The sequence below is a fragment of the Phyllostomus discolor genome, chromosome 9, assembly GCF_004126475.2.
Source record: "Phyllostomus discolor isolate MPI-MPIP mPhyDis1 chromosome 9, mPhyDis1.pri.v3, whole genome shotgun sequence".
NCBI classification, from domain to species: Eukaryota; Metazoa; Chordata; class Mammalia; order Chiroptera; family Phyllostomidae; genus Phyllostomus; species Phyllostomus discolor.
Window position 1 is genome coordinate 78,724,863 of NC_040911.2, and position 6,567 is coordinate 78,731,429.

Genomic DNA, 6,567 nt, shown 5'->3' on the forward strand with positions numbered 1-6,567 from the left:
GGGGACCCACGGCCGCCGACGGGGGCGCTCGCGCCTCAGCCCCTGTTCTCAAAGGGGAGATCCACTGAGGCGCCGGAACCTCGCTAGCTCTTCGGGGAGGCAATCCCGGCCGAACGCGGGGTTAAGACTTGATTTCCCTACCCGGCCCGTTATTCAACTTTCAGTTTGAAGTCTTTCGGCAACGCACTATTAAAAAAAAAAAAAGAGCAAAACAAAACTCAACCAAGTTAGAGGAAGAATTAAAAGAAAACTAGAGTTTGAAAACTGGGTGATATTTAAACATTAATACATACAGATATTTACATATGTAAATGTATGCTCACTTATATTTGTATAAATACATGTATAATTTATATTTACATAAATATGCACATAGTTTATTCAAATAAATATATGTAATACACAAATATACGTGTGTATGTCTATATAACTACATCTACACACGTAAGTATATGCTAATGAAACATTTCTATAAATATGTCTGTATATCTGAAATAGATGTCATCCTGCTATACAGACACGTGCAACTTGGACTCTGTGGCAGTGAGAAGAGAGGATGAGAGGGATTTTATTTCTTTTTATGGTAGCAATCACTTCATGCCTTGTGATATTTATCTCTCCCTGCTCAGAGGCAGGCGATTAGCAGATCAGAGAAAGGTAAAATAATGCACAGTGTGAGCCAAGCCTACCAGACAATTCTGTATTGAGACCTTAGAACCTTCTTTCTGTCCCAATCCCTTCCACTGGGCCCGGCAGCAGGTCTATGGCATGTGGTCAAGTCACTTGCCTTCCTGCGCTAAAATATTTCCCAAATGTGCGGCACCATGAGTTTCAAGGCTTTCTGCCCCTCCCAAGATTCCAGCATCCTCCACGCAAAGCACAAACAAGTTGCCCAAATGATCCCAGAAGCCAAAGGCAGAAAGTTTTTTTGGATGAGGTCAGATGTCAAAAACCGAGTGCATACAGAACCTTCAAGTCTGCAAAGCAGAAAGGTGGAAGTCTGAAGCGGAAGCTCATAACAATCTATTACCCATGTTATTATTTTTTCAGTTTGAGAACTAAAATAATTCAAGATTCCGCTCCTAATCAGATTAGCAACTCACAGAGGGGAATTAGGCACTTGCTGTTTCTGAAAGCATAAAGGTCAAATAAGGTATTTCAGAGGAAACCTACATACTAGGAAAATGCTACTTTTTTCTCTTTTTGCCTGAAAATAAAGCACTGTAACAGTTGACTGTCACTCTGAATCACTGGACACCAGTTGGGAATAGAACAAATTCTACTCATAGACACAAGTCAAAAAGTGTTTCTTGTGCTACTGCAACTTCTTCTCGATTATCAGGTTTAATTGAGAAGGTAACAATAGTTTCTGTCATCAGTGAGATTTAAAAAACAAAACAAAACTTCTGAGACCTCAATGAGTATGTAGCTTTGAAAGAGGAGGAGAAAGTTGATAGCTGTTGAATGTTCTTTAAGTAAAGATGAGAAAAAAATCTCTGGTGATGACATCAAGGGTGTATCCCAGCTTCAGGCCTTCATAACTCGAGAAAAGGGGAACCCTGTTAGTTTATGAAACTGGCATTTCTGGACTCCCTATTCTATTTGAGTGCTGCCCACCCCAGGATCTCTTCTATGTGTGATTATGTGATTTCTGAGGGACGGCCCAAGTGAATGCCTTTCCTAAGCACAACTTGCTAAATTTTGGCCCTCTCTCTTAAAATCCAGGCTCTCTGGTTGTTTTTTAGAGATGGCTGCCCTCTTGTGGTGGAAATGAGTTCAAATGCTTGGGAGAAAAAGCTCGGTAAAGTGTGTAAATAATCTTCAAAGACTTATTTGGTGACACAAAGTACAGGATGACTGGGCCTATCCAATTTCTATCAATAAATAGTTAAAAATAATACATCTGAATGGAGATGACCTATCTCTTTTTATTCCCTTTGTTAATAGCTACTTTCAACCTGCAACTCAGAATGCAGGATTATTTCTTTGCGGGCACAATGTCTATTTGCCTTGAAAATATCACCTGCTGCCACACATGGTCAACTCTACCTCTCCAAAGGTTCAGGGAAGGTTGTTCAGCCCATTGGCAAGATTTATTCTTCCTTGTTGCATCAAATTTGGTGTATCTGCCAGATGTGAGGTGTAGCAAGAGTAGGGGTGGGAAGTTGTCTGGAGGAGGGGTGATGATAGACGCAAATTCAGCCACCTCAGAGGGGGCAGCAAGTTATATAATTTTAAAAAAAGGAGACATCCCAGGTAAGGATTCTGTATAAAGAAGGTTGCTGCTATTCCCTTTCAGCCATCGTTTGCCAGTTTTTGAAGACATACCAGAAACCTGCATTTAATTATGTGTGGACATGGCCTGGGATGGAGTAAAGTGCTTAAAGAGTCTCACTTTGGCAACTCTTCCTTTAGCAGTTCAGCCCAGATAATGTTTTATTGCATCCTGCAGCTATTAGCATCACCATTGTTCTTGGTAGGCCAACCATTATGCAAATTAACCTTAAAATCATGATCCTCACTATTGTAAAGGTCATAGCAGTCATTAAATGATCCATCTAACCTAGTAATTGTCATTCCACTGAAACCTGTGGCAACTCCCCATTGAAACCTCTTGGCTTTTTAACATCTATCTTGCTTTGTTATTAGTGCCACGCCCAACACCAATTCTACCTGGATAAGGCTCTTTCACAGGAACTAGGGGCATAGCAAAAGAGCAGCATTTACAATCAAACTTTTACCTATTTGATGCATATTTAAATATGGTAGGAAGAATGTGTTGGGTGGAGTAATTTATTTGTAAAACTAAGCCTAGTAGTTAGAGTTATTGCTTTTAGGCAAGTACTGACTTCCTCTTAACATTAAGGGAGAATGAATTTTATGACTTGACTAGAATATATTTTAGGGTGCTCACAGTAAGTGTTCTACAAATGTGTTGATCACAGCTCAGGACTTAGTTGGGTGACTTAGGTTCTAATTCTGTGGTTCAGTTATGGATGGCTGAATTTAAAATGGTCGTCTCTTGGCCTCATCTGTTGATTGGGATAAACAAATACATGTTCTGCCTGCCTCAGATGGCATGATGATGGTCAAATACATAACATGTGTTGAACTTGAAGAGTTTAACAATGCCCCACATATACAACATCCTGATTGCCACATGCCCTTATGCATCTTTACATTTATTTTCAGCTTTTTGCCTGAAATATTATGGCCTAATTTTGAGAGCTAGGACTTCATGTGGCTTTTTTCTTCTAACAGTTTTTATCATATTGCTAAACAGTGGGTATTTTGTCAGAAAGGTCATCATTTGGGTCAGTCTAAGGCAATAACAAATTCTCATAGTCTCAGTTCCTTCATGAATAGCATGTAGAGATTAATAGCTGATCTTCTCACAGAGCCATTGTTAAAAATAAGTGCTTAGATATGTGTCAATAGAAAAGAAGTTGCAAAATTTGAATTACTATGTCCATGCAAATTAAGAACATTGGTTCTTAGAAGAATGAATATTTTGTTTCCTTTTATACTTAGGAGACACCAAAAATGAATGTTAAATAAACACATGCATCTAAAAAATAATTACGGCCTCCCATTAGGTTGTTGTAGATATCCACTAAAACTTAGTTTATTACCAAATATCAAAATAGTTGTCTAACTTGTCAATAACATGAAAACGTTTGATCCTGTGTTAATTAGAGTGTGATGTCAATGACAGTATTTCTGGTTGCATGTTCTTGACTCCACATATATATTAAGCAGCTATTTTGCCCATAGCACTACTCCACTGCAGTCCCAGGAAACCAAAAATAGATCCTCTCTGCCTATAATGAAGAGTTGAGAATTCAGCAGAAAGGATGGTGCATGTTTGCTGGTAAGTATGAATAAGAATTTTTAAAGAAGTGAGAAAAAAAGTGCTGCAGGTTTAATGTGGAGGACATTTGAGAGGAACCTTCACTGTGAGTAGAATTTCTGGAGGATCCATAGGCATCTTTAGGAACATCAGCAGTAGCAGCAGTGCATTTTCAACACCAACACGGTTAGTTACTGGGCTTTATGTACTAGCTGCTCTCTACTTGCTGTTTCACTTAATCCTCACAAGAACATTGCTCAGTGGGTATTATTATCCATATTTTACAGATGAAGAAACTACCTAGAGAGGTTAAGCCATCTCCCAAGGTCATACGGCAAGTAACATAGCAAGTATTCTGGAACTCATGTTTTTGTTTGTTTGGAATCCCTTCCACCACCAGCCCACCCACACCATGCTAATGGTCTCTTGATTCCAGACAGTAGAAGCAACCCAAAGCCAAGACATCTGAGAAGAAAATGTAGAGCCCTGGCCAGGTGGCTCAACCAGTTGGAGTATCACCCTGTACACTGTAAGGTTTGAGTTCGATGCCTGGTCAGGGCACATACCTAGGTTGAGTTCACTCCCTGGTCAAGGCATATATGGGAGGCAGCTGATGGATATTTTGTCTCTCACATTGATGTTTCTCTCCCTCTCTCTCTCTCTCTCTCTCTCTCTCTCTCATTGATGTCTGCCTCAGTCTGAGTCTCTGTCTCTCTCTCTTTCTCCCCCACCCCTTCTTCTCTCTCTAAAAATCACTGAACGTAGCCTCATGCGAGGATTAAACAAAGGGAAAAAAAGAACACATAGGATTGTTTTGAGGATCAAAGATGGTGGTCCAATATTTAGAGGTGGGTTTGAATAAGGATGAGGCAATAAATACTAGAGGTGAGTCCATTCTTCAGGCAGAGTCCCAGCAGGAAAGTGATGGCACATTCTTTTTTTTTTTAATTATTATTATTTTTTTAGAGAGAAGGGAAGGAAGGGAGAAAGAGGGGGAGATGAAAATCAATGTGAGAGAGAAACATCAATCAGTTGCTTCTCTCGTGCACCCAGACAGAGGACCGTACCCACGACCCAGGCCTGGAATCCAACTGATGACCCTCTGCTTTGTGTGATGACACCCAACTAACTGAGGCCCACACCGGTCAGGGCAGATGGCACATTCCTTAACAACGAATTTAACAAAGTTTACCAGAAGGACATTGTACAAAAGTGTGGGCAGAGTTGAGGAAAAATGACAAGGACTCATGAAGTACCCTGGCCTGCATTAGGAAACTAAACCAGGAGGCTTTACAACCCTTACATCTGCAGGGACACAGGATGAACGGGCACAGCTTAGAAAAAGACGCAGCTATAAAAGAGCCACTGGCAGAAGTGAGAGGGCCTCTGATTGAGGCTCGTTTGGGAAGGAGCTGGCATAAAGAATAAATAGCTCAACCTTTCTTTTCTTCTACTCTCTGAATATCTGTTAATATCTCCATTGCCCTTATTTCACCAGGACAAGTCTATTCGTCATCTATCACTGTGTAACAAATTACCACGAACTTAGTGGCTTGATGCCCCTCTACCTCCCAGTTTTTGTGGGTCAGGAATCTAGTCAGGGTCTCAGAAGGCTGCAGTCGAGGTGCTAGTCTCATTTAAGGCTCCAGGTACTCTTTCAAATCCATGGGGTTGTTGGCAGAATTCATTTTCTTACAGCTCAGAATTTGCTCATGATTGTTTTTTTCATCCAGAGAACATCTCTTCATTAGAGCCTCTTCTAAAAGACTCACCTGGTTATATTAGGCCCACCCAGGATAACCTCCCATTTGATTAACTCCAATTCAATTGATTAGGACCCTTAATTATAAATACAAAATTCCTATCACTTATTGCCAGATAACATGTATGGCCTAATCAGGGGAGTCATATACATACATCCAGATCATACTCAAGGGGAGGAGATTATGTAGAAGCTGGGAATCGAGGTCTGTGTAACCAAAGAGACCGACCTCTCAGGTACAGAGCAAGGTAGAGAGTGGATCTGTGGTGCAAAGAGAATATCCAACACAGTAAGTTTTGAAAGGTAAGCAGACTTTAGGACCTGGAGATCCTTGGCTGGTAGTCTAAGAAGTTTGGACTCTATTCCATATATATGGATCTGTGTGAAATAATTTAACCAGAGAAATGGCATGTTTGGAGATACATGTTAGGAAAACAAATCTCATGAGTGGTAGAGTGTAGTGGTGGGGAAAAAGGAGTATAGAGAGACTGGAGGTAAAGGGACCAGATAGTAGCTTTTGTAATTATTCAAAACAAGTGGTAATGGGGGCCTCGAGTCCACATGAAAAATAAGCCAATATGAAAGCTACAAAGAAGATCAGATTGGTAGGTGTGGCAGCATGGAGATGGGTAGAGTATGTGTAGGTTTTGGAGCTCAGGTCTTGGGCAAGAAACTAGTAGTGCTGTCAAGAGTGAGGAGTACGAACAGGAACTGATGGGAGAAGTAGGAGTGGTTCTTTTTGGAAGTACCTGTGAAAATCTGATTAACTATCCTCACAGAAGTATAGAGTAGGTAATTAAACACTAGCTGGGAGTTCAGGAAAAGGATTAGAGGATTGGGTTGCAGATTTCTAAGGTAAGGCTTAATCATTTGGAGAGGAAAAGATTGCCAAGGAAGGTGGAAAAGATGTTGCAGAAAAAGACTTACAGAGGTGAAAAACAGACAGTAGTAACTT